Below are 8,905 nucleotides of genomic sequence, written 5' to 3'. Positions count from 1 at the left end.
TGTTCCACTTGTGCAAAAAWRTACCCCCCCTCCCCCACACCCACTTTCTTCTTCAAACCTGCTCCAGCATCATTAACCATCCAGGAATGCTATCGTATGCTTGACACTAATTACACACAAGGAATATCAAGCTGGGATAATGATACTGGTCTCGCACTGTGGGAGGTAGGCATCATGAACAATAGGAGTGCTCTGCTGCAGAGACCTGCATAGGTACGACGTCGTTATTCTGACGTCACATCACTCCAGGTGGTAAGGACTGGAAGACCACAAAGAACACAAAGCTAATGTTGACCAGCACTGTGGTATTTAATGGTAATTGTGTGGTGAAGTGCTCTCTAAATGCGCTCGCCACCGGACAAAGCATAGGTTTGACTGCGGCTCCTCGAGCTAAATGAACAGGTTATAAATTTTGCTGCTGTGACATTTACTGACTGAAAAGAAGACAGAGGAAACCTGGGAAGAGGGGGAAGAAAAGGGCTCGTGGGAGGGCAGGGAAAACAACAGGGGGTCTTTGTGCTGCAGTTTATCTTGGGTTAATCATTAAAGTGGGTGGTCGGGTGTCGGGTGAAGAGAGCAGGTCAAGTTGGACGAGGAACAGAGAGGGAGTKGTGTCAAATTATCTTTTGGTTGCTTTTATCTCACGAGAGCCATGGCAACATAACGAAACACGGAGCAAAACATCCATACAACAGCGCCCACTGTGTTCTCTCAGACTTCGTGTCATTCAGCAGTCAGGCAACAAGTCGAAGCAAAGAGTTGGCTCAAAAAATKTTTTSATTAATGGCAAATAGGGATGTCCAAATCCAGATTCAAACAACTTGAATCACTTATGAATCTCTTTCCCGTTCGTCACTGAAATCAAAATTTGTTTTAAAAATGGCTTTCGGGGAGAAGTGTTGCTCATTTTCTATAAGATCTCGGTGATAGTGATAAGTTTCTACTACAAGTAARACCCTCAGTTCCAGTCATTTGAACAAACTGTAACATTCATGATTCAACCTTGAAGAAAGGAACTGGACAAAAAATAGCTACCTTGGGGGAAAACCACTACTTAACACTTCCCAGGAAGAACATTTTCATCATGATCCCTTTGGACATTTGGGAAAATATTATGAGRACTGATGAGACAAAAGAAAAATATTTCCAAAAGTGCRTGTTATTAGAAAAAAGTTAAAGTCAAACGTGGTGGTGGTTGTGTGATTTTGCTGCTTTCGARCCTGCACAACTTAYCGCAAGTCTGGCAGAAAATCTTAAATGAGAAAGTCCAGCCATGTGTTTATTACCTGGGATTCAAARTTAACTTTGGTTATGCAGCAGGACGATAAGCCAAAGTATATTTTATTTTTGTGTCGCTTTTATGAGTCGTTTTGGGCCTGAAAGGTTTTATTACTCCAAAAGCAATAACAAAAAAAAGCATTTGTCCTCAATGTTTTTCCAAGTCAAGCACTAAGACAGTATTTGTTTTGTCATTGTATTTCAGTTTAATTGATTTTCAATTAATGTTTAGGTAGTTATCCAGATATTGGGACCACAAATCTGCTACAATTTCATTCTGTGGGTCTGACTGGGTTAACCTAATCATTTGGAGATAAATTAAGCTTGAAACCTCCTGTCTCAAGATGAGCTTCCAGGATTTCAGACGTCAACAACCATTTTTTTTTTTCTTTTAAATCCCATAATCTACCACAAAATGTTGCAGAGTAATACCCACAATCAAACAGAAAGAACTTCACATGCATGCCGGCCAAAACTTGGACCGCATACGTTCAGTGTGATCCCCTAAATCGTAGCAATCCCACTGAGCTCTTGCAACAAAATTGAATTTGACAAAAAACCAACGCATGCAGGACTAAGTGGTCCCACATTCTTGCGGCTCCACAGGAAATTTCTGGATTTATTGTTCTGGCACATACGAAACACTGGCGTGCAAGGAAAAAGCAGCAAACAATGTGCACAACCAGTCACTGTGGTTGTGTGTGTGTGTGTGCGCGTGTGCGTGTGTGCATGTTTGCAATGATTACAAAGTGGCAGAAGTGGACGACGAATGATTTGTGTTAAGGCCAAGACAATGAGTTTCTGTTTAGCTGCTCCAGTTATCTGAAACAATGTCTGTAATTAACCGAACGATTATGCTGGCTTTAAACAACGAACAATAGACAATGCAGCTGATTTAGGGGAAAATAAGTTTGTAATTTAATTGGCCTGGCAGTATGCTGTTAGGAAACGATCCCAAGGCAAAAATAATGAATTCARCAGTACTTCTAGCTGCTTTTTGATTGTCAAGAGAGTAATTATAGCAGCTGTGAAACACAAACTTCTTCATCCAACAGAGAAATCCACTTCAATTATTTCTCTGACTGCTTGACAAGTTCTTTACCTAAACAAACTTTCACTTTATCCCAACTAGGACCGTGCTTCTGATGCTAGCCGTTGTGTGGAAACGGAGAACTCGGAACAATTTATCATCCTGGAAAACAGACCACAGCACTTCTTATCCTACRAACTGTTACGGTTGACCTTTTGACATCCACTCTGGCTTTCCTTTTTTGGCTTCGTTGCAGAAGATCAACAGCCACTGCCCTCCCCTCCCTGTCTGGAAGCTCCTGAACTCACATGGCTGGATCAGGCTACGCGCACAGATGTCCTCAGCGCTGTTTTATGACGCCTTCTTTCACCCAGCTTAGTTCCTTTAATCCGTGTTTAGCTGTTCTTTTCTCCGACAGACTTCGCTCAAAACTGCCYTGCGCTGAATCACAAACRCGTCATGTTTCTGTTCAACCTGTTGCCCCGTCTGCGCTGAGCAAATGGTGCAAGGAATGTCTGAAAAAAAAAAAAGGGGTGGAAAGATATAGTTAACGTAGAGTAAGTATAATGGAGCATCTAATAATAGGCAGAGGGTTCAAAACAGTCCGTGGAAGGTGGATTATTTGGAGATGCATTCATGGCTACYGTCTTCTTTTTTCACCCAATTTCTAAACATGTGCTTGTATTTTTTCTTGTTTCTTGGCTTCCACTGGAGAGTTGAGGACTGTTATCCGGCTTTAGGGTTCAGCTGCRAGGCCATATGGACATTTAGTGAAAAGATTAGGAGCACAAGATGCACAGCCACCTGCAGGGATAAAACTCGCAACTTTCTTTCCATCTGGACTCTTGCGGTGACACTTCAGCGCCTGCTACATAAATGAAGCATGTGTGGAGCAATACGCTTTATATGACAACTGTTGTCTGAGGAAAGACTTTCCAAGATGATTGTTGYTGTCAGAAGGACGAATCCTTTTCTGATTAAGTCAGCGTCTTAGAAAAAAAGTCTTCACACCCCTTGAACTTTTTCACATTTTGTCGGATTACAACCACGGACTTCAAAGTGTTTTTAGATGATGCAGCAATCTGAAGTAGTGTAATTATAAGGCAGAAGAAAACTGATACATGCGCATGTATTCAGCCCCTGGAGTCTGACACCCCTAGATAAAATTTGGTGCAACCAATCAGTGGCGCAACWACACATTATTCAGGTGGATGCGAAAACATAAATYGCCCCCCTTTGCCCCCAACACTTTTTGCGCCACTGCWACCAATTGTCTTTAGAAGTCACACAATTATCAAACTGGTGTGAGTGTAAATTAACCTCAGCATGAATCCAGCTGTTGGCAGAAGGCCTTAGAGATTTGTTAGAGAACACCAGAGATCAAATGACATAATGAAAACCAAGAGATGCAAGTATAAATAACCCAAGCTTTGAACATTTCAGATCTGAAAATGGAAATGGTATAGCAAAAATACAAACCTGCAAAATAAAAATAAGATATTTGATATTTCATTGGACCAATAAAACAACATATRAAATACAGAAATGTGGGCTTGATCAAAAGTGAAGATTGYTTCCAGAAGGTACTTTTGATCTGACAAACGAGTGCATATTCAGATTTAATGAATACAACTGTGTGCATACAGAATTTTTWGTAGACAAAAAAAGTAACCATGACTCTTCCAATTCMCATTTATGCAACACTTTGTGTTGATCTATTKCATTAAAACACAATGAAATACTTCATGAAGATTATGGCGGTAAGTAGCTGTGTGAAACCTCGAGGAGTGTAAATAGTTTGGTGAGRCGCTGTTACTGCCCTGACGTATTTAGTGATGAAAATATTAAATGGACTGACATTTTTGGGTGGAGATTTGATKACTTMATTTGCTTTAAACATGATTTTAATCAGGTCTTYCTGCTGACTCCTCTCTGCCTTTTAATCCATTTAATCACGAGCGATTCAGTATATCCGATATTACTGTTGTGACTGTGCTGAACCAGACATGTTTTATCTATTTGTTGTGTTTTTGAGTCATCAACTAAAMCACTATCTGACCCACTCAGTCCTTTCCTTTCCATTTCTTTTCCGTTCTCCGTCCAATGCTCCATTTCCCTGACAGCTTTTTATTCCCCCCAGCTTCATCTAATCATTGACTGCAGCTGCTGTCATCGTGCTGCATCTGCTCTCCCTGTTAAGCGCCGTATTGCCTTTCTGGGTACCCCAGCGCTCCCTTCTCCTGCCGCCCTCAGCTCTGGATAATAGGCTGATCTGTGGAATGACGCACATGGCTCCGTCTCCTGAGGGGCTTTTGCGCACACAAGCATTCATAAAGGCTCTGCGAGTGGTCTGGTGTTCAGACACAAGCCCCAGCCAGGTATTTACATCTCCAGATAGCCGACACTGCAGGATTACTGTATCAGCCGCCCTGTTGTTTGCACAATAGGTGGCATTCTTAAGAATTTGAGGCTTTTGTTGCGAATGGAGATCACAAAAACTGATTAACGTGTGGCTGCCAGATTCTGGGAGGAAAGAATGTTGTTGAAGATCAGCTTACTTTTATCTTAAGTCTCAGATTTGAACTATTGCTCTGGAACCTGTGGGCACAAAAAAGGMCAAAGAAAATATAATCCTCAGCTTTCATATCACATTATTCAGGTCACAGGAGGTTCAACTGTGAATGAAAGACCACATGAAAGCTTGACTCAACATGATATTCCCAATCCTGTGTTCGAATGAAAYGAAATCCAAGCTGACTTTTATGCAATCGTTTCTCCTGAAAGTGGTAAAGTGAGTTATGTTCCAATGACAAAAAAGGAGACTTAGTGGAAATGGCCACTCACTCATGCCTTTCTGCACTACTCACTGGCCACTTTACCAGACRCACCTCGCTGGAAATGGRTTGGATCTCTTTTGGCTGTAKAGTTGAGATCTGGAGACTGCAGAGGCTATTAGAGTACAGTAAACTCGTTGTTGTGCTTGAGAAACCAGTTTGAGATGATTTAAGCTTTGTAATATTTTCCTGACTGAAGCGGCCATCAGAAGACGGGTGGCGTCTTTTATGAATCCGTCTCTTCAGCTGAAAAATGTTACATTTTGAACCAAGTAGAGTTAGGAAGTTGAGTTTTCCTTGTACAATGACATTAAATCAAATTGTGGGTCCTAAGCTTAGTGTGATAAACTCGTTCTCAACTTAGCTTCACAAAGCAGAGTCTTGGTTGGGACCCTCCAGCTCACCCTAATAAAAGTCAGGTTAAAGGCTTGATCAACCAATCACGTTTTGATTTGTAGTCAGTGGGCGTTTCCTGGACCATATCATGGTATTCTAGCTGGCCTAATGACTAACAAGGTAAGAGATGCAGCTGTCGCTTATCATAGATGTTCATTAACACTGAAAAGGCCTTCAGGGGCTTCTTTGTGTTATGTTGGGTTAGGGATTGGAAAAGATGAACTCAGCTCAAATACATACTTTATAGTTTGGTTCAGAAGAATCTGGTTCTRGAAATAAAATCTGTGGACTAAATAGACCTGGAAAGACTGAGAAACATAGATTTTTAATTAAATTTGCTGTGTCCTAARATAATTATCTTAATACAGTGACATATTTGGTTTCAGTTAAGCAGCTCTGGAACTAAAAAAGAAACATTATTTAGTTTTATCAGCTGTTTCTACTAATTTTACTAAGATGTCTAGCCTATCTTGTTAAACCTGTTTAGCTTGTCTTCAAATTGTTTTCCTGCTGATTTGATAGTCCACATCTATAGATGAGACATTTGTCAAAATTAGATAAACTCCAGGTGCTCTGTATGGGTGTAACTATATTGTGATTATTCATATAGAAACATCAGTAGGCTGGCTGTGTGGTTGTGCTGTCAGTTTACCACAGATCTGCTGCAGATCTGCTTTTTTTCTGTGTTATGTGCATGTGTGGTTTAGGTCAAGGATAACTGGGTTTCAGGTACTGGGTTGGTAGAGAAAGCCCAACTGTTGGAGGCACAACTTGCCACTGGTCGAAACTAACCTCAGTGTAAGCTAATCTAGCATGCTAATGCTAAAGTTGCCATGCTAATTATAACATCCACGGTCGTTTAATGTGATTTCCAGGCTTGCTGAAAATGTCAAAAGCCAGACAGACGTTGTACCAGGAATCTCCGTATTTGCCTAAGACAGGGAATTTGATGAAATATTTAGACAATGTGAAAAAGAAACTACACTTGAAACTTTGTGGCGATATCTAAGCAATGAAGATGCAAGCGACGTAAAAAAAAGTAAACTGCTTTTATTGCAATTGCTCCCAAATGAATTATTTGTAAAACAAGCTAAGAAATACCCAGAGCCTCTCATGGATAATGAAGGAAATCTTTAAATTGTGAAGGTAACAACTTAAGTCTATGGTTGTGACTCGATGCAGTAGCTGGTAAAAGTTTCTCATGATCATGTAGACTGTATTKAAACCGATGCACTTTAAGCCAAAACTAAAACAATCTTGTTATCTATYTGTATATCTATCTGTATGTTGTTATCTATACACAGAMGTGCAGTCCAATGCATTCTTCTGATCTTTCAAGAGTGGAAAGAGCTACTGAGCATWGGCTGTGAAAATAAGAAAGAAAGAAAAAATATGACTATGTCATTCAACTACGTAGCTTTCTGTATGGCGACCATGACGTACTGAGTGCCTGAAAGGGATTTTGAACAGAGTTGCAGTTTGCTTTTGTGCCAGGAGTAACACTGTTATGAATCATTATGTGTCGACTGCTGCTGTAATCCTGCCAATTAGCTCCTCATTTTAATGTCAGAGTCATTCTGTTTTCAAAGTCCTGTCTCTCTCTGCTCTGTCGTCAATAAAATTGAAGTTTTTATTTTCATCACACGTTAACCTAAAGCATTTTGAACATGACTCTTTTACTGATTTATGGTTAAAATCTGCAAAGAATGCATTCGTCCCTCCCAATCTCAGACGTTGTGTTAGATATTTGTTTTCACTGCAGTCACAGAGTTATTCTAAATATGTTCRGTGATAAATTTATTGCCACTCAAGTCAGGAAGCAGGCCTGCGTGGTTCCAACAAATTGCCTGACATCTGAACAAAACCTGATTACACTTGCGTCATCCCGACCCCACGCTGGACTTTATCACACTCTCAGGCAGGTTTTCTCGCACCAATAGATGCAGCTTTTGCACTGCTGCTACATTCYGGGCTCGCATGTAAAGCCTGTTGGTGTGTAGAGGATTTAAAAATCAAGCAACAGTTACGCAAAAGTAGTTGTGGCAGCGCGACCAGGGCAGAATGCTCCTCTGTTGTGCTGCAGAGATCAGGTTGTGTGAGTCTTACGGACTGTATGGGGAGAAAAAGGGGAAATGTTACAGAATAGAGACACCTTRAAAAAGAAACCTTGATTCTAACAGTGACCTTGGTTTTAGTCTTAATAAAATAAAAGGYCTGAAAAAATWKAATTTCTTTACACGAAGCAATGAAAATCACTTACCCAGGTMACTTTAAAATGCCCTTGCTGGACCTTAATACAAGTTATCATGAAACAAGTAATAAAASCTTAATATTCTGCAATGTTTATACTGCCTCTATCTGTAAAAGATTTTTTWWAAATCACTCAATGTCTAGAATATTTTTCTTCAGATGGTTTTAAGGTGATTTAAATCATTTAAATTTCCAAATGCAAACATCAGAAATGACAAAATGTCAATGTGAGTCAGACAATATGGTTTAAATATTGACAAACAACCACATAAACTAGGTCGTTGGGTAAGTAGAGGGGAAAGAAGAGCAGCCTCAAATGAGTCTGCTCCTCGCATCTGTAAACCATAAACCATATCATAACAGAAACTACCACAGGCAAACATTGCCAGGTCAAGCCGTCACTGCAGTAAAATGAAAAACCCAACTGTTTCCCCTCAGTAAGCATGTGGTGACATGGGAAGGAAAAACTACTTAATCGGCAGAGAGTGCCAGCAGATTTCTGCTTGGCTCGAAGCCTGAAGCGAGACGAAGCTGCTTCAAAAACATATCATGATGAGATAAATGTGAAAAACAGAGGAACTTAAGGAACGGTCCGTCTCAGAACTACATTTCTTTTTAAGCTTTTAAACTCTAAAACAGCAGCTTAATCTTATCCGTTTGAGTTATTGTGGCACACAGGCCCTGTTGAGGGAACAGTCGAGGTAAAGTAATGCTGTTTTGTGTGTGTTATTTACCGGTTGTGTCGCAGTTTGACGTGGCTGCGGAGGGGGGGGGGGTCGGTATCACTCCGCCGTTGCTAGGAGACGACGATTGCGGAACGGATGTTTTCTTTTTCTAACGGCTGTGTAGCGATATTGTTAACGGAGTTACTTTGTAACAATTATTAAATTAAAATGTTGCGGACTCAATCACAACATTATACCTCTTTTTTTAAGTTAACAAAAYYATCTATCCTCATATTTATTTTCTAATAGCTTAAAAACCTCCCCCTTTTTCTGCATTAAAAATGCGAAGAWAACGGGAAATGGAAAACTCATAACAAAGGGTTTCAATCTGTGTTGCAGTCATTATATTTTATGATATAGCCTACTTTTCTTGTCTCCAGCTGCAGAACAAA

Source organism: Poecilia reticulata, linkage group LG2 (genome assembly GCF_000633615.1).
Source record: "Poecilia reticulata strain Guanapo linkage group LG2, Guppy_female_1.0+MT, whole genome shotgun sequence".
Lineage (NCBI taxonomy): Eukaryota > Metazoa > Chordata > Actinopteri > Cyprinodontiformes > Poeciliidae > Poecilia > Poecilia reticulata.
Note: the sequence above shows the minus strand (reverse complement) of the source record.